This window comes from Nothobranchius furzeri, chromosome 5, assembly GCF_043380555.1.
Source record: "Nothobranchius furzeri strain GRZ-AD chromosome 5, NfurGRZ-RIMD1, whole genome shotgun sequence".
Taxonomy (NCBI): Eukaryota; Metazoa; Chordata; class Actinopteri; order Cyprinodontiformes; family Nothobranchiidae; genus Nothobranchius; species Nothobranchius furzeri.
Window position 1 is genome coordinate 6,159,406 of NC_091745.1, and position 20,448 is coordinate 6,179,853.

Consider the following 20,448-nt stretch of genomic DNA (forward strand, 5'->3'; position numbering starts at 1 on the left):
ACATTAGACCGGCAGCCTAAATAGTGAATGATCTATTTACAGTTACGTCTTCCATGTCACCAGCAGAGTTCACACCTTCCTGTGTCTCTCTGCGTTCTTAAACTCATCTGTCTTGCAGTCCTCTCACCTCTTCCTCCATACATAACGTTTTGGTCCATTTTCTTGCCAGGGGGAAAATGTTACACTTTGTAAACTTTACCCACTGTACAACAACCACAGGATTGGATTTCAGTGGCAGACTTTGTGTTTGAACTGCTCTGGCAATTAGTAGAGGATAGACTTACAGAGCACCTACTGGACAATAAAGGCACCATCCCAGTTGTACAAACCCCCGTTCTCATTTTGCCCCTTTCCATCTGTCACTCCTGTGGGACTGAGGGGAACGTGAATGGAATTAAATGTTTGAGTTCTTGTTTCCAAATGTTTATGAGGGAATTTGACTGTTTGTGTTGAAATTAACCAAGTGCACATTTGTCAAGTTAGGAGTTAAAGGCATAGCGGGAGCAATCCAGTGGTGTTTATAGTCATAGTGAAAAAGTTAGTATGCGCATTTGCAGTTTTAAAGTTTTGCATATCAAGACACAATGAAAAATCTTCTGTCATTCCAAGAGATTGATATTAAATATGACATAGTGTTTTTTCTTTATTTAACAAAGCCTAAATCAAAATGTTGACATAGTGTGAAAATGATTCATCAGCTTGAAGAACCATTTTTAGAAGCAGAAAGTTTAATTAATCATCATTGTGACTATCATTCTCTCACATCAGTGATGGTAGATTATGGCCCGGTTTGCTTTACTTAACTGATGTTTGCAGACAATGATTTTTGCAGCTCTCTCCCAAGGTCCAGTCCTTGAGGTGTAAACAAGTTGAGATCTTTAATCAGCCAAGCTGCTGTATTTGTGATCTTGTCTTTTTACTAACCTAATTCACTCCAAAATACAAGCAACATCTGTTGGACAGATGGCCTTGCATTTAAAGTTCATGGTAAACCCAGTGACTGCAAGGTTCCCAAATCATCAATCCTCCACCACCTTGCTGACAGCTGGGATGGGCGGTTTGTGCTGATATGATGGGTTTGGTTTTCTCTAAATGTACTGCTATGCATTGTGGGTAGATATCTCTACTTCAGTCTTGTCTGTCCACATTGGGGTTGTTTCAGAAGTCATGTGATTTGTTCAGATGATGTTTTTCAGGAAGTTTGCACTAACTACACGTATTGGCAGTCGTTCTCCTTTTGTTCTTGGTTGTGTGTTGGTGTTGGGAAGCAATTCTCCGCCAGGACAACAGAAGGCATAGCGCTTCTCTGGGGTATCCTGCCATCACTGCAGCCACATCTCTAGTGTATTACTGTTGTGTGTTTACATTGTGCTTATGTATTTCAGAGATTTTTACGAAAAACAAATTTGTCCCTCATTCTCCTCCACCTCCTCATGCAGTCACCACTGTCAAACCCACGTTTCCCATATTTCCCTGACACGAATAAAAAGTCTGCTGCTTATTTTTGTACTCCATCAGTCACGGTTCTAACTTTTATACTATCCGACTTTGTCCGCGAGACGTTTTTCAATCTGCTTAGTCTCTACTGCTAGATATCTTTGGCTGTCTATGTTTCTGAGGGGGAATGGCAGTGTTGTTGAAGAAGTAAAAGGAAGCAGCATGCAGACCAATCACGGGCTTGCAATGTCCATTCATCCAACTGCATGCCTGTTGGAGAGCTGCAACAACAGATAGTATTTGTCTTCATTCCTCCGCGGATGAAGAAGTATAAACTAGGCTTTAGTCATGCTGCTATGTTCTTTGTAAGATAAGAGCAAACATACCACATTCATTCAGTCTTTTTCTAAATGTGCTGTCACAAACTTGTAAGACTAACATATTGAATCCTGTAAAGTCCAAGATGGAGTTTGTCTGTGCGTTGTACAGTCCAACCTCAGAATGAACTCGAATGTCCACTCTTGAGATGATTAGAAACCTTGAACATTTTCCAAAAATAATCTTTCCCTGTGACAAATGATGGACCCGGACTGTTTGGAAATGGTCTTTTGATCTTTTTCCAGATTCACATTTCCTTCTCTAAGATCACTGCTGATGTCTTTTTTCTTTGTTGTGTTAACACAGAATATTCTCAATGTTCTACAGCAGCAAACTGACAAACGTTCTCATTATTTTCATAGCGGTGTTCCGAATTTCTGACTAGTAAATGGAGCAATTATATATGCAGCATTTTTTTAATCTGGAAATGTGCTTTTTTTTTGTTTTCCATACACACTCAAATATTCTGACTTACTTTTGTCATGTAATATTGTTTATCAAATGTTTTGTTGTTGTATTTAAGACATGGTGAAGACCAGATGATTCTTTAGTCTCCCAAAAATAAAAATAAAAGAATACATCAATTCCATTTCCTACTGAATGGTAAAAAGTTAATGTTTTAGGGAGGTGCATTCCTGACATTCAGAACATTTTACTGCTCTAAACTTTGTAAAATGTGTCTGTCCTCTTTGTAACGAAAGTTAGAATGAGCTCAGCAGCCAGTGGTGACATTCAGGAGGCTCGCGTCACACAGCAGTGTTTCAAGACGCCCTGTTGTTGTCAGCAGAAAAAATAAATCTGCTCATCACCATATTCAGTTCTGCGTTGGTGGCCTCTAGAATGAAGGAAAGCCACATTGTTGCACAACTACCCATTTGACAGTTGAGATGTTACAGTCATAAATCAATCCATGACCTGTCTTAAAGCTTATGAAGCCAGTAGGTCTACAATTTTTATGAGCAGTGTCTCTGTCTAAAACCTGAAACTCCTCTGCTTTTTTATTAGTTTATTTCTGTGTACCTCTGCAGTGTCACGGTTTATGGAAAATGCGAGAACCTTGTACGTGCAGTGTGCTGCTGCTCCACCCTGGGCCTCCGAGCACTTTGAGGCCTCATGACTGACACTGATATCTGTCAGAGTACACCTCAGAGGGAAGCTACTGTGCAGATTTGTCCTACTAGTACAGGGGGTCATAGCGCCCTCCTGTGGAAGGGAGGGTTGCCTAAAACTTTTCATACCCAAAAACAATACAAAATCTTGTTGATGCATTTTTGCATAAAAGGAGTAAGTTAAACCAACTAAAATTCACATTTTAAGTATTTTTATTCATCATCAAACTTTTGTTTTCCAATAAAAAAAATAAAACACCTGATATGAATAAACAAGTCAACATAACAGAGAAAAGGGTAGGGAAGAAGAGATGCAGTGGGGTGAGGTGGGGGATTGGGAGCTTGGACCGCCAAGCTGTTGTATTAATCTGCAAATTTTCTCAGATGACGCAAAGACTGTGACTTTGCCTCCCGATCCCTCTTTATCTTCCCATCCCTCCTCTCCAGGTCACTCCCGATGCCTCGCTCTTGCCGGATGGGAGACAGCGACGCACAGCAGGTAAGCCTGGCCCCCTCTTTTCTATGGTCTGTTTTCATCTCTGTACTTCCATTCATTTACCACTGACATAAACAAGTGCTTACGACTTATCCAGTCTGACAGTCATTTTAAACCGTTTATTATAACTTCTGATTGTAAGCCTTCATCTCTGGAGGAAGTGGATTGCTAGTGCATTAGAAATTTTATTTGCCTTTGTAACATTATTGAGAGACAACACTATCAAATATGCTGAGTGTTTATAAGCATTTCATCTGTAAAGTCATATTGTTTTAATGAAGAGTTCAGAGCGGTTAGAAGCAGAATTGAGTAAATTCCAGAATGGCTGCTGGCCATATGAGGAGATGGAGTTATTTTATAGTTGGAATAATTGATTTCACTGGACTGAGGAGAAACAGACTAAAGCAGCGGCAAGCCAAACAGGAGAAAATAGGAGAAAGAGAGTTTATTAATAGCAGGGCTTTAGAAGGGCGAAGAGAGCAGATGTGATAGACAGTCTGTGCTTAAGGAGTTCAAACAACAGATTAATACACTGAGATTATCATCTGAGAGAGAGGGGAGGGTGTGTTTTAGACATGTGTTCTCACACACACATTTCATTGCACTCACACGACATTCAGCCTTAAATCAGAACAATCTGTCCCTTTCCTGAAGGTATCTGTACATCTTTATATCAGTCTAAATAGAATAAATGATTGTTGTTGTTTTTATTGTTGTTGTAAAAACAGAAAACCTACTTTACAATATGATGTATGATCTTCCATAGACACAAACATTTTTTGCTGCTTAATCTCCTGGTTTAGAAGACGCTAAATGTGAGATTCAGCTCTGGGGGTTGGGTCTGAAGAGACAGAGTAGATGTCCCCCAATCAGAAATCAGCACTTCAATCCACATGTCCTTGAGCAATTTTCTTACCCAAACCAAACATCTTAAGCGTAATCTGCAGCAGGACCCTGGTGGGCCCTGCAAGAACCTGTGATATGAATCTGTCATGCCAGCAAACACAAGCGAGATCTCTTGAATTTTTTAACCACACAGATGTGACCTGTTGAGAGTCACGCTGGAACCTTCCGTTGCTGCTAATAAACCACAGGCAGTGAAATTCAGCCCGCCAGCGGGTCGTTCTCTCACTTTCACACCTCCATCCAGTTGAATCAAACACACGTGTCTTTCAAGAACCTGTTGAAACCCTTCACAAACAGAAAAAAAACTGATTTCTAAAGAGAAAGTCCCTTAACTGTAATCTGTAAAACTGATACAATAATCCCAAATCAAACAGAGCTCTGTGGGGAAAGTCTATTTATCACAGATAGGGGGACTAAAGTGAGAGCAGAAGCATTCTGACCTCTGGGTGCCGTCCTGATCTGATTGACACCGACAGAGTCAATAAACACCGTTTACCCCCCACCCCTGTTCGCCTGAAGTGATCTGGTAAAGTCATATTTCCAGCCACGTGTTTGAAGGCAGTTGAAGGAATTACGGCTGCTGCGCTTGGGAGTGCATATGTGTATCCTGCTGAGATTATCCGGACCACAGTGGTTGGTTTTAACTAATCTTAATCTCTGGCAAATTTGGTTGGTTTCAGAATTCAGTCAGAATTCAGTTAGGTGTTCAAAATACCTAGAGAATATTTGAATTGAGGCTTAAAATTTGCATAACAGAAAAAATACCTTCATACACATACACAGTGGTCCCTCGCTATAACGCTGTTCACCTTTCACGACCTCGCAGATTTTTTGTGCAATTTTGCTTATGCCTTCTTTTTGTTTTTTTTACAGCACATTGTGTTCTGCATCCAAAGGTACAAAGGTTTGAACTTGAGTGTCTTTAAAGGGGCATTATTATGGAAGTTTGACAGCCAAAACATGTATAGAAATAATAAATTTCTTCTTCATACATTCTCCTGCAATGCCCTGGTCCTGTAGAATGAGCCCTGGCATTTTTACTGTGATTGTCTGTTTTTCTGTAAAATCACAGAAAAAGAGAGACGCTCGGGTCGAGCAGGCTGCTTCATGCGCGTTCACGCTCAGGCATAGCCCTTCGAACCGTTCTTAAATGGTACAGATACAAGAGACATCACTGGTGTGTTAGCTCGCCTAGTAAGATGTGGGACTTTTGTGCAGAAGACCCGGGTTTGACTCTGGATATGAACATAATTTATTTAGAGTTTCTTTTTAACATTAATGATATATTTTTTACAGTAAGATGCCCAAATTTTTATTTGAGACTCGCCGAACGGCATTGAATTCACAGATAAAAAAGATGTGGGTTCAACTTTCATTTTGGAACAATTTTTCAAGCAAGGGAAGGGAATGATCTGAGCATGCAGGAGGACTGACCCATCATAAACCTTTGTCGGCTGTGCTGAAGAGAAAGGTACAGAACCAAATTATTTAATTAATTAGCTGCGCGTTCTCCTGTCCTCTGTCCTCCGGGCCACACACACACACACACACACACACACACACACACACACACACACACACACACACACACACATACACACACACACACACACACACACAGAGCTGACTGTCTCAGCTGTTATTTTCGTTAAGGAGTGCGCACGTACAGCATGCGCGCCTCGTGCACGAGTCTACTATTGAAGCTGTCGTTACGCTTTTGGCCTGAGGGGGCAATCGCGAGCATAAAAATTCAAAACTCCGTAAAGTCCCTTTAAACAAGAGAGAAGTGTGTTATCCCTAAATGTTAACGCCTGTGTGAGAAAAGTGTATCAAGTGTGTAGTGAGGGGTTGTACAACATCATGGCCCTGCGCTGAGACGAGCACGTCTGCGGAGGAGAGGAGCGTGCTGTGCCACGGCTGGAGTACATTTATTTACAGGAGGAGAAGATGCTAGTTTTTAGAACATGACGATGAGGGAAACGCTGGCGTGAGTGTGCAAATGAAACTGTTCACCCTTGCACGCATGCTGGAAATAAAACTTGAGAAACATATTCTGGCGTGTTGTCGTGTGCTCCCAACAATAAAAGCTGGATGTGCTACAAACATGTATAATAATTATAAAGGATGAAGCTGATTACATTGCGGATTTCGCCTATTGCAAGTTATTTTAGAATGTAACTCCTGCGATAAACAGGGGACCACTGGAGAACCAGAGTTGTTGACCCCGGCATGAGATTGCATGAAATCAGATCAGATGAAGAATGATCAAGTGAATTCAGATAAAACCAGATCAGAGACACTGAGATTAGTTTAAGGAGGTTATTCCTGTGAAATGAGACGGAGGAAGATTAAATGGATACTAGGCAGTTTTGGCTTGCTTTTAGAACCCCCTAGTGCCCATTCGTGAAAACAAAAGGGATCAGGCTCCGAGGGGTTGGTCGGAGCTTCCTTCCATTCCTCCTAGGAGAAAGTCTCCGCCACAAGTCACGGCCAGGTTCAGGCTCCACCAGCAGCCTCCAGGCCCAGCAGCCTACCTACACCAGCAGCCTCCGGGCTCAGCAGCCAGGCTCCACCATCAGCCTCCAGGCACAGCTGCCTGCCTTCACCAGTAGCCTCCGGGCCCAGCAGCCTCCAGGCCCAGCAGCCAGGCTCCACCATCACCTCAATACCAGCCACCTGATCCAACCATCAGGCTCAGCCTGGGGCTCCAGGCTCCAGATTCACCGGCAACCAGGACTGAGAGAGAGGTAAGCCTAATACAATGGCCCCTCCTAGAAAAACGGAGAATCTCGAGGAAGATATGGAAGAAATTAAAAAATCATTGAATTTTATGTCAGCCGAGCTGTCTAAGCTAACAGTACAACAGGATCAACTACTGTCATTAATGGATGAGGTCAAGACACTGAAATTCAAGCTTGCAGAAAAGGACAAGAAGATCATGGTGTTGGAACAGAGGGTGGATGAACTGGAGCAGTATACCAGAAGGGATGACTTGGTGATAAATGACTTGGTGACAAGACATAGGACTTATGCCAGAGTTACTGGAGATGAAAATACTACTGAGGATGCTCCGCAGGAAGAACTCCAGTCACTAGAACAACAAGTGTTGAGCTTCTTGTACAGTAAGAACATTAATATCCAAAGTGAAGCAACATCAGTCTGTCATACCCTTCCAAGAAAGGCAGTCACATTAAAACCAGTCATCATAGTGTGATTTACCAGTAGGAAGTACAGAAATGAGTTGTTGAGGCAAGCAAAAAAAAAAAACTGAAAGATACAAATGTGTACTAAATGAACACCTGACGAAAAAGAATGAAACAATAGCCAAAGAAGCAAGGGTGCTGAGAAAACAGAAAAAAATCACAGCCACGTGGACAAGAAATGGTGTTGTATGGATTAGAGAGCAAGAAGGTCTAAATGCAAAAATGATCAAAGAGTTGAAAGATCTGGAAGTGTTGCAGGGTAAAAGATGATTTATTGTGTAGCACTGACTAAATAATGGATAGTGGAATCAGTTTAACTATGGATATGGAAGTACAAATGAATTCATAAAGAACAAATGGATTCCCGTGAGAAAATATATGAACTTGACAGTAAAATAGACGAAAGTTTATTTGAGTTAAATATAAATAGTAATTATTATGCAGAAGATCAGCTAAATAGTGGGTTAATTAACAATGATTCATTATCAATCATACACATAAACAGTAGAAGTTTAGTTTCCAAGATGTCAACAATGAAGGACTATTTAGGTAAATTTAAAAGTAAATTCAAAGTCATTGCCATTACTGAGACTTGGCTTTATGATGAAAGGATGACTGAAGTACAAATAGAAGGGTATGAACTTCATTTTGTAAACAGAATAAATAAAAGGGGTGGTGGCGTTGCCCTGTACATTAACAATGATTTAAAATGTAAATTAGATAAGAAAATGACTATAATGGAAGATAATGTTATGGAAATGGTAACAGTGGAAATGATCAATGACACATCAAAAAATATAATAACCAGCTGTGTATATAGAGCACCGGGTTCTTACATCGGGTCACTTACAGATAAAATAAATGAGTTTGTGAATCATATTAAAAACAAAACATTGTTTATGTGTGGGGACTTTAACATGAACTTAAAACATCCTGTGGATCTGAGAACATCAAGTGATTTTTTTGATATAATATATAGTTTAGGTTTGGTTCCTTTGATAAACAAACCTACCAGGATCACAACCCAAAGTGCAACAATAATTGATAATAGAAAGGAGGACGTTGTTAAAACTGGGATATTGATGACAGATATTAGTGATCATTTACCTATTTTTGTAGTGTCTTAATATCACAATAACAATAAAAATATCATAAAACATAATTTTATTAATTATAAAAGAAATAAATCAGTTAAAGCCCTGGAGGACCTAAATAAAGATCTTAAAATGCAGAATTGGGCGGAAGTCTATGTCAGTGATGTGAACACTGCATATACATCCTTCATGAAAATACTGCTGAAATCGTTTAACAGTAGTTGTAAATTAATTAAAATAACAGGTAAAAGGGACAACCAACCATGGATGACTAATGGAATTAAAAATTAATGTGCAAAAAAAAAGTCTGTATATGAGATTCTTAAAGTTACAAACAAAGGAAGCCGAAGATAGATATAAAAAATATGAAAATAAATTAGTAACAATAATTAGGAAACAGAAGAAAGAGTACTATGGTGAGCTATTGAATAAGAACAAAGACAACATCAAGACTACATGGGGAATAATAAATAATGTGATTAACAGAGATAATACAAATGCAAGACTTCCAAACTACTTTGTAAAGGACAATAAAGATATTTATAAAGTTAAAGAAACTTCTTATGAATTCAATAATTTTTTTTATAAATGTAGGAAGGAGTCTGGTGGAAAGCAAACCAATAATTCACGATACAATGAATACAATACCTAGAAATGTCAATAGTATTTTGCTTGACAAAGTAGATCAACAAGAAATAAGAAACATTGTAAAAAACTGGGGAAGCAAAAGATCAACTGATTGTGATGATCTGGACATGGTGACTGTAAAAGCTATAATTGAATCTGTTATTGTACCATTCACTTACATCTGTAATCTGTCACTATCTACAGGAGTCTTCCCTGATTTAATGAAAATTGCCAAGGTGGTTCCATTATTTAAAGAGCAAGTCACCCCCTACCAGAATATTACTCCGCTCCCACTTCCTGTTTGAAAAATGCAACAAATGCTGTTGCCTAGCAGACCGAGAGGGCGGAGCTGCTAACAAATATACACACTCATGACATTGTGACATCATAATCTACCATCTAACATCATAGTGTACCTCTTAGCCAATAGCGATGGCAGATTTAAATTCAAATGCAGTGCAGAGTTTTTACCTGACAACGGCACAACACTGACAGTTTTAGGCAGAAAATTAAAATTTTAACTAAAATGCACTAAAGTGCTAAACTATTAACTACACGTGTCTGCAGCACGATTAAACACACATTTATATAGTTTATCAGAAAAAAAATAGTTGATTTGAGGGTGACTTGCTCTTTACGAGTGGTGATAAACAGAGTTTCACTAATTACAGGCCAGTGTCACTGCTTCCACAGTTTTCCAAAATATTAGAAAAAGTGTTTGCATTAAGGCTGGACAAATTCATTCACAAAAATTCAATTTTAAACCATGAACAGTATGGCTTTAGGGCCAAACATTCAACAGCAATGGCAGTTATGGATTTAGTAGATACAATTTCATCAGCAATTGACAATAAAAACTTTTTCATTAGTGTTTTTATTGACTTACAGAAGGCATTTGATGTCATTGATCATTCAAGGTTACTTCTTAAATGACACCGGTATGGAATAAGAGGGGTGGCTCATCAATGGGTTAATAGTTATTTACGCAATAGAAAACAGTTTGTTCAAATAAATAATGCTAAATCTGAATGAGAAGATATTTATTATGGTGTGCCACAAGGGTCAGTCCTCGGACCTAAACTGGTCATTTTGTTTATTAATAACCTGGTAAATGTATCTAATTTACTTGGCACAGTTTTATTTGTGGATGATACCACATTGTTTTATTCAGGAATAAATATACATGAAGCAATGATAAACAGTGAATTGGTCAAGGTTAAAAAATGGTTTGATATAAATAGACTGTCACTGAACCTGAACAAAACAAACTTTATACTGTTTAACAACAGAAGAAGCTGTGATGTATCTTTAATGATAGATGGAATGGAAATTCAAAGAATAAAAGAAACCAAATTTCTTGGAGTCATGTTTGATGAGGGTCTCACGTGGAAATCATATGTAGGTTATATAAAGGGGAAAATCGCCAAAGCCATAGGTGTATTATATAGAGTCAAGTTTCTGCTAAATTTGTCGGGGTTATTAACATTGTATCACTCACTGATTGAACCATATTTATTTTATTGTTTAGAAATTTGGGGAGCCACTTGCAAAACTTTTACACAACCGTTGTTCATTTCGCAAAAAAGAGCATTAAGAATCATTAACAACAGTAACTATAGAGATCACACTAATCAATTATTCATTAGATACAAAATACTGAAATTTCCTGACTTGGTAGAGTGGAAAATATTGCAAATAATGTACAGAGCGAATACGAGTAATCTACCAACTAATATTCAGAAAATGTTTCATAAGAGAGTAAGTGGGTACATTTTGAAAGGAACTGATGTCTTTAAGAAACCTAGATTCAGAACCAAAGTGAAGGAATGTAACATTTCTGTAAATGGTGTAAGATTGTGGAATGCCATTAACAGGGAATTTAAAGAATCAACTTCACTTGCTATATTTAAAAAATGTATTAAATCTAATGTATTTAGTAATTATGAAAAGGTGAATTATAATGTCAAAGATTAGACATGAAAATATTAGTAAGTGACTGAGGTTATGTTGTGTTTGTTTGACGGATAATTTTATTTCGTAAAAAGGGGCAGAAATTATAAGATTTTGTCTTCTGTCTGCTCCTTTTCATTTAAATGTTTTTTTTCAATATGTTGTATTTGTTTGTGTTTATTTTATACATTTTGAATTAAATAAAAGATTTTAAAAAATTTATATTTAAAACAGGATTAAAGCTTAGTCAAAAAGATAATCTATTTAAGTTAAATATTTTCTTTACGTGATTTTAAAAGTAAAAACAATTATTTCATTGTTACCCAGCTGCAAATTTAAAATAAATTTCACATGTTTTATTGATTGTTTAGTCTTCAAAGAAATGGCATCTGATTCTAATGAAAAATGGGTAGGGATCCTCGATGATGGCTTTTTTTTAAACTGATTTCTGAAATACAGATATTGTCTGACTTCACTTTCAATATTGTTACAAACCGATACCGATATGGACCCATTGTAGCATGACGTCACATGCCCACACTCCCAGCTGGAGGCAGGGCTGGACTGGGACTAAAATTCGACCCTGGCATTCTTACGAATCATTAGCCAGTTTTAGAGCAGCCAGAATGCCAGATAGGCCAGTCCACCCCGTCTATCAGCATGGTTAACACACACAGTCCTGTAAGCTGCACAAGTAGACGAGTGAAGAAATGAAAAGTTACATTTGACAGGTTTCCAGCTGATAAAACACGCTGAAGGCAGTGGTTAATGACCAGTTCTAGTGGATAAACCACCCACATTGTGGCAGACAAAGTCTTGTGACAGAATCAAAAAGTTAAATATCTGCCCCACCTGTCCAGAAAGAAAAACATTATAGCCATCTAAGGACTTTTATGCTTTTATAATTGGGCTGCAACATCAAATTGATAAAAATTAACCACAAAAAAATAACAATGCATTTCGTCTTTGATTTTTATCGATTCGTTGTGTTGTGCAACTTGTTTTTCGTGTCGTGCAACCTTTATGTAACAGTCAATGCGCGCAGCTCATCTGTATGTGGCAGCAATGCAGACCGAGGCAGATCAGAATGAGAGAGGCAAATATGTTGTATGTGCAATGAAAAAAACTCAGTGTGCAATGAACAATTTTTTGACAATTACACAAAATGTGCTGTGTAATTGGAGTGGGCAGCCGTTAATGTCATTTGTGCTTTTGTTAACGTTGCTCATCAGAACAAACCCAGCGTCCAATAACCTCCAAAGATGAGCTGTGTCATGGCGATTGTTTAGCATTAACCTGCAAAACGTAGACGAGATCCAGTGACTCTGGTTCTGAGGACTGTCATCTCACAGCTAGCTAGTTATTTCAAACGCAACTGAAAGCTTTGTGCTAAACATCGTTAGCCTTAAGATGTTTATTTTTTTGTTCATCTACACAAAGATGTGTAATGATAATAGAGGGTAAATTGGGTAAAGTAATTAGCTTGAAAAGCTATTGATATTATTACCACTACTTGTGACCAATAAGTGGTGATACTCTATTTAACTAGAATGTCACCTGCTTGGTCTTATTGTTTTAGTCAGAAGATTCTAAGATTCTTTTATTCATTAAGGGATCGTACACACTTTGCTTTGATTCAAGAAACAGTCAAGTTTATAAACAAAATAAGAATTTATTTTACAAACAATTAAGACTTGACAAATTGTTTAAACTATTTTACTGTGAGTGGATGGAACTAAGGATGGTGTCTGGAACCTAGGGGAGGGATGGCAGATGTTATGTCCCAGTTGAAGGCAGAAGGAGTGAGGAAGCATTCCCCATGCCGGTGAACAGTCACGGATCATGTCTTTAAGAAGTGATTAAGTCAACAATCTGTAGATCATTTGTATATCCCCGTGACGGGAAGAATTTCAACTGCAATCGATCATTTGTAATTCCTTGAAGTGACTATTTCAAAAAGGATAAATGAGCTCTGTGTCTCCACATAGTGTAGTCCACAGGTAGGAAGAATAAGAGTAGGGACCAGACCAGGCCCCAGGCGAACTGGAAAGCTCCCGCAACCACGGAAGGAACCACAGGACGTCCAGACCCAAGCAAATCGGACCCTCAGGCAGCAGGCAGCGATGGTGTAGAGAGGTCCTCCAAGGAAGCGAAGACCAATGGCGAAGCTCAGGAGAGGAGAAGAGCAGACACAGGGCATTTCAATATAGACCCACATGGACAGACGTCTGATGCAAAATAACAAAGAAAAATTAACCTAGCACTATATGTGCCTATATGTGCTATGTGAAGCGAATTATGTGAGCCAGATTGGATATGTAACCTCTCCAACGTGTCCTGGGTCGACCCGGGGGCCTCCTGACGGCAGGAAATGCCCGAAACACCTCCCCAGTGAGGCGTCCAGGAGGCATCCTGACCAGATGCCCAAACCACCTCAACTGACTCCTTTCAATCCGGAGGAGCAGCGGTTCTACTCCGAGTCCCTCCCGAATGTCCGAGCTCCTCACCCTATCTCTAAGGCTGAGCCCGGCCACCCTACGGAGGAAACTCATTTCTGCTGCTTGTATCCGCGATGTCGTTCTTTCGGTCAATACCCAAAGCTCATGACCATAGGTGAGGATTGGGAAGTAGATCGACCGGTAAATTGAGAGCCTGGCTTTCTGGCTCAGCTCCCTCTTCACCATGACAGATCGGCTCAGCATCCGCATCACTGCAGACACTGAACCAATCCGCCTGTCGATCTCCCGATCTCTCCTACCCTCACTCATGAACAAGACCCCGAGATACTTAAACTCCTCCACTTGAGGTAGGACCTCTCCCCCGACCCGGAGTTAGCAAGCCACCCTTTTCCGGTCGAGAACCATGGTCTCAGATTTGGAGGTGCTGATCCTCATCCCAGCCGCTTCACACTCGGCCGCGAACCTACCCAGCAAGAGCTGAAGGTCAGAGCTGGATGAAGCTAGGAGGACCACATCATCCGCAAAAAGCAGATACGAGATTCTCCTGCCACCAAACTTGACACACTCCACACCACGGCTGCACCAAGAAATTCTGTCCATAAAGGTAATGAACAGAACCGGTGACAAAGGGCAGCCCTGGTGGAGTCCAACCCCCACCGGGAACAGGTCCGACTTACTACCGGCTATGCGGACCAAACTCACGCTCCTCTGGTAAAGGGACTGAATGGCCCTTAACAGAAAGCCACCCACCCCATACTCCTGGAGCGTCCCCCACAGGGTGCTCCTGCAGACATGGTCATAAGCCTTCTCCAAATCCACAAAACACATGTGGATTGGTTGGGTAAACTCCCATGCCCCCTCCATCACCCTTGCAAGGGTATAGAGCTGGTGCACAGTTCCACGGCCAGGACGAAAACCACATTGCTCCTCCTCAATCTGAGATTCAACTATCGATCGGACCCTCCTCTCCAGTACCTTGGAGTAGACCTTTCCAGGGAGGCTGAGTGTGATCCCCTATATAGTTGGAACACACCCTCAGGTCACCCTTCTTAAAAATGGGGACCACCACCCCGGTCTGCCACTGCACAGGAACTGCCCCCGATGACCATGCAATGTTGCAGAGACGTGTCAACCACAACAGCCCTACAACATCCATAGCCTTGAGATACCCAGGACAAATCTCATCCGCCCCCGGGGCTCTGCCGCTGTGTAGTTGTTTGACTACCTCAGCAACTTCTACCCCCGAGATTGGACAGTCCATCCCCAGGTCTCCCAGCTCTGGTTCCTCCTCGGAATGCGCATAGGTGGGATTGAGGAGCTCCTCAAAATACTCCTTCCACTGTCCAACTATAGCCCCAGTTGACGTCAGCAACTCCCCATCCCCACTGTAAACAGTGTGAGCGAGTTGCTGCCTTCCTCTCCTGAGGCACCGGGCACTTTGCCAGGACTTCTTTGGAGCCAATCGATAGTCTGCCTCACCAAACTCCTCCCACGCCCGAGATTTTGCCTCGGCAACTGCCACTGCTGCACCCCGCTTGGCTATCCGGTACCTATCTGCTGCCTCCGGAGACCCATAGACCAGCCACACCCTGTAAGCCTCCTTCTTCAGCTTGATGGCTCCCCGAACTTCTGGTGTCCACCAGCGGGTACGGGGGTTGCCACCGACCACCTTGCAACAGCCGCTTCAACAATCGCAGAGTGGAACAAGGCCCACTCGGAGTCAATGTCCCCCACTGCTCTCGGGACGCGGTCAAAGCTCTGCCGGAGGTGGGAGTTGAAGACCATCTTGACAGGTTCTTCTGCCAGGCGTTCCCAGCAGACCCTTACTATGCATTTGGGTCTGCCAGGTCTACGTGGCATCTTCCCCTGCCATCTGATTCAACTCACCACCAGGTGGTGATCAGTTGACAGCTCCGCTCCTCTATTCACTCAGGTGTCCAAAACATAAGGTTGCAGGTCAGATGATACGACTACAAAGTCTATCATCGACCTGCGACCTAGGCTGCCCTGGTACCAAGTGTACTGATGGGCATCCTTATGTTCGAACATGGTGTTCGTTATGGCCAAACTATGGCTTGCACAGAAGTCCAATAACAAAACACCGCTTGAGTTCAGATCAGGTGGGCCGTTCCTCCCAATCACATCCCTCCAGGTCATGCTGTCATTGCCCACGTGAGCATTCCCCCAGCAGGACAATGGAGTCCCCTGATGGAGCACTATCTAGCACTCGTCCCAGGGACTCCGAAAAAGGTGGGTCCTCTGAACTGATATTTGGCCCATAAGCACAAACAACAGTCAGGACCCGTTCCCTGACCCGAAGGCGCAGGGAAGCTACCCTCTCGTCCCCCGGATATGTCCCCCACTCTTTGTCTCACCCTTCACCGATCAGCGATCAGAAGGCCTCACATTCTGAACTCAACATGGGTGATGAGGCCTGGTTCTACATCTTTGCTCCTATGTGTGAATATAATATATTCAGAACCTCCGTTTCTCAGAGCTGAGTTCTGGATGGAAATAATTTGGTTTGCAAATAAGCTAGAAAGATGTTATTATCAGAACCACGTGCAGATGCTATCTCACTGTGTCTACCTCACCCGTTCTGGAAATTCCCTGTTGGATCCAAGATATCCCAGGATCAACGACCCCACTGCACCTGGCTTGTAGAAAAACCTTGATGCGCCCAAATCAGTCCTGGGATGTCTCCCTGGGTCACAACGATAGATGAAACGAAGCATCTTAAAAATAACTCTGAAGGAGTTTTGAGTCAGCTTTGTTCTGCAGGAAACTATCTTGTTGGTTCAGCTTCGCGGGTGCGAAAAAGGTTTAAAAAGAGTTTGACGACATGTCAAACTCCTTGCTGGATTAAGAGGTGCTAAAGATGGCTGTTCTGAAGCTCTCTCTAGAACCCTCGAACTGTTGAACTATTCGAACTGTTTTGTCTGAAGTTGAACTCAGGGAAAAACCAGTGTAAAACTAGTTTCAATGGACTGATTAGCCAGCCAGAAGTTGGCACGTTTGAGGGTTACCAAGCATCTCAGAGGCACAGCCTCTGTGATGGAGACTCCGAATCTAGGCAAAAGGTTAACTTTTGTCTCATACGTTAACTTAACCTTACTTGTGAGAGCAAATGATATGACCTCGTCAAGTAAACATACTAAAACAATCATTGAGCACATATTAATGAAACATTTCATTATTTATAATTATAAATGGCAATTTTTAATGATTATCTTTAATTATAAAATCTTCTTTCTTCTTCTTGGAATAACAGAGTTCATTTAAAAGAGTTCCTCTTTGATGGACCTTGGAGGACAAAATGTTATTGTTTATGGTTCATTATCTCTGCAGTCCAGCTGGTGTGAGGAAGTAGGCTCTGATTAAAGAGACTACGTGTAGACTCCCAGACTCCTGTGAGGGGAAAATATACTGTAGGATGTGTTACAGCCAGGGTAAGTTGACCTGGCTGTGCATTTGACCTGTGGGATCTCAAAATCAGGCCATTCGTGACGTTACAGATGTGTTAGATAATCTAAAGTAATGATATCTAAATCTCTAGGTTTTATTTTGTTAGCTTAAATTGCGGAGATACAGCTCTGGATAATGGCGGGAGACGACGTTCTTGCCCTCCAACTAGTGTGGATTTGCGCAGATTCTCAGATGTAATCAATAACATGCAACGGGTCTATATGCTGCAGACGTTCACTACACGGCAAATGTCTACTTTACAAGTTGTGCCAAATAAACTAAATAATCTCAAAACCTTTACTTCAGATCTGTCATATTTTGAAAAGTAGCTGAAGAGGTCAATGTTTAAAAAGTGTATGGTATGTAAAAGTTGGTTTAGTGCCGGGACCACCTTCCAGTAGACCAATAATATCGATTCTATTTTAATATTTGACTTTAAATTAGTGTTTTTATATTCTGGTGTTACTTGTTTTGTTGGTTTTAGTTTGTTGTTCTTTTAACTCTTTTATCTTTTTTACTTCATATGATATAGCTTGTGTTATTTATTTATTTCTTTTTATGTGCAGCGCTTTGGTCGGTTGTAATGCCGTGTTAAAAGCGCTCTACAAATAAAGTGGTATGGTATGGTAATATCAGACATCCCTAAATATATGAATTAGTTATGACATGTGTAATATGGGGTTGAAAGACCTAAAGGTTTTTGTTGTTTTTGCTGTTTTCCCATCTTTGACACGTTAAATTTTAACCTCATTAAATATGAAAAAAACGCTGTCTTAACAATAATGAAAATTAGTTGTTGTTCTGTTGTAACACACAAAAATGTCTAATGTTTTGGTCTCAAGATTTAAAAAATACATCTACTGAGATTACTGGTTCATAATTTTACTTTCTAATTCTGCTCACTGATACTTATTTAGACGTGTCCTGCAGAGCGTTGTAGTGCAGCATTGCGGTGCCACACTGACCGTCCTCCTCCCCTGATGGTAAATGAGTTTAGCCAAGAGGCGGGGTGAGGATTATTTCTCGATCCCTTCGCAAAGCTCACGCCAAACAATCAACTGCTGGAAATAATCCTCTGAGACACACAGACACCCGAACACACCTGTCGATACAAATCCACATGAATGCAGATGTATTGCAACATGCAGTATATTAATAGAACCCATACAGACATTTAGAAGGAACTCCTCTGTTAACTCTACAGTTAATTGATTTACAATTATATTGTTTATTTGTCTGGAGGTTCGGCCAACAGCATTTTTTGACAGCAATAGAAAATGAAGATTTAGAGGCAAATTGACTAGTTTACTACAGTCTGGATTCAGCTTGTTTTGGTAAATATTTAAATAGATTTCTGTTATTTTAACGTTAAAAAACAAATACCAAACCTGTCTTCTTTCTGCATTTGGCTCAAGAAAATCAAGATACAGCAAATATGAAATGTTGTATTGGTTAAGCATATATACTGTAACTCTACTGTAAATAATAGGTTTGAGGCTGATTTTTCACTAAAAACATGAATGCCTGAATTGGTCAGGGAGACGGGGATGTTGTGAGTTTGTGACAGTGAGACTGGAGCAAGTCGGGCTCTGGTGGTACGTGCAGTTTGGGCTCACTTACAATGATCAAAGCTAGCTCTTCTGGGAGATTAACCCATACTTTTACTGCAGCAGTCGTCCTGGAAACTGGTGATATTAAGATGTGTCTTAAGGACATGGCCGTATGGTGACAAATTGTTTGGAATGTCATGCATTGTAAAGGTATTACACATCTGAAGGAGTTCAGATTAATGTTCCTTGTACTTTATAAATTCTTGTTGTAGACGTTTGATGTTGTGTTTGCATCAGGCCCGGAGTGGCTAATCGGGAGGGTCTGGATAATTCCCGGTGGGCCGCGCGATGTTTGGGCCGCATGGGCCGGTGCTCTCGTTTTTGTTTTTTATCATTTTATTTTTATTTTTTGGTGCCGGTGTTCAGTCATGGCACTGAGGCCGCCGGGCTGATCTCCTACGCTCCTCCCGGCTGTCTCTACCTGCAGGCTGCAGCTCGTTTTTTTTTCTTTTTCCCCTATATGCGCCTGTGCGCACCACGTGACCACGCAGTTGACGGAAATATGGAAAGTAGAAAGAGCAAGGGTGGCGCGGAGAAGGCAAGAATTAAAAAGAGGAAAGCGCTGGAAACAGATGCAGCTAAATGTGCAAAAATGAGCACCTTTTTTTCTCAAACAAGCTTGCGGTCTTTAACTTCAAATGAAGATAAAACGGGTAAGGCAAGTCAAGATGTTAAACTTTACCGGCTGCAAATCACCATTCTAGTTAATTAAGCATCAATAATGAATTATATGGCGTCAAGACATAACGTTATGTAATATAGTTAACAGTATGATGTGACTGATGCCACCAAACTGTCTTGTAGCCCACAAGATCCAGTAGGCCTAATAAGCACCAGGCAGAAGCCCACAATTCCAGAGCGGGCATGTACAGGTAGGATTACTTATTGAGTCAGTGAACTGAATATTATTAAAATTTATATGATGAAAACTATCCTGGCTCTATATGAAAGTGTTCTAAAATGCTAGATGATTCAGCATTGATCAGAAAGCGTGTAAAAAAGGAAAATGAATGCTGAATTGTGACAATTTTCACACAATGTAGTGTCAGAAGAGCCAGGAGCCAGCAGTGAGGGTATTGCTCCTGTTGGGATAGAAGGTGAGCCAACTCATGCGCAAACATCAGTTTCATTATAATAATTTTAATGTCCAAATAATAGTAGTGACCTGATGTATTTTTATTAGTAAATGCACAAAGCCCACAACAGATCGCTATTAGAATGAAAGTAAAATGAAATAAGCCTGCATATTTTGCCATAGAAAATATTTTAATTGGTTACAAAAAATGTGTTTTCCATATCAAATGTGCTAAAGCTTTACAGATGATTATTTTAATTGTGTGCAGGTGAGTATAGGGAAACTGGAAAAAGTGTGAAAGGGAGTGCTGAGTCATTTCATTTTAAAGGTTTGAAAATCTCAGAACAGCTGTTTGAACAGAAGGTAGATTGTTATATTGTTAGAGAATGTGTTGTAAAGAACAATGTTGGAGATGTGCACTGATGTTCAAATAAACCTACATTGTAAAGCAACTCTTTATTGCACTGAATTACAAGGCTTTACCGAGTAGTGTGCTTTTGTAGACTATACATATAAAGTTCTAACATGATTTTAATAATAATTCGTTAAGTGGGCCGGTCTGGGGTCTGAAACTCCAGGGCTGAAAATGTGTCCCACTCCGGCCCTGGTTTGCATTTAGACTTTTATCATCACTCATCT

General features: G+C 40.7%; 1 protein-coding gene across 2 annotated transcripts in view; it reads left to right on the plus strand.

Annotated features, from left to right (window-relative positions):
* The window catches only part of slc1a9 (solute carrier family 1 member 9), an 81,777-nt gene that overhangs the window by 18,990 nt on the left and 42,339 nt on the right, over window positions 1-20,448 (plus strand). Inside the window, exon 2 of one of the 2 annotated variants that reach the window (XM_070551363.1) lies at window positions 3,372-3,423. The gene's annotated coding sequence lies outside the window, so the exon portion shown is untranslated. Of the gene's footprint in view, window positions 1-3,316; window positions 3,424-20,448 lie in introns of those variants that run through there. The other variant, XM_015948641.3, reaches the window with a different exon arrangement.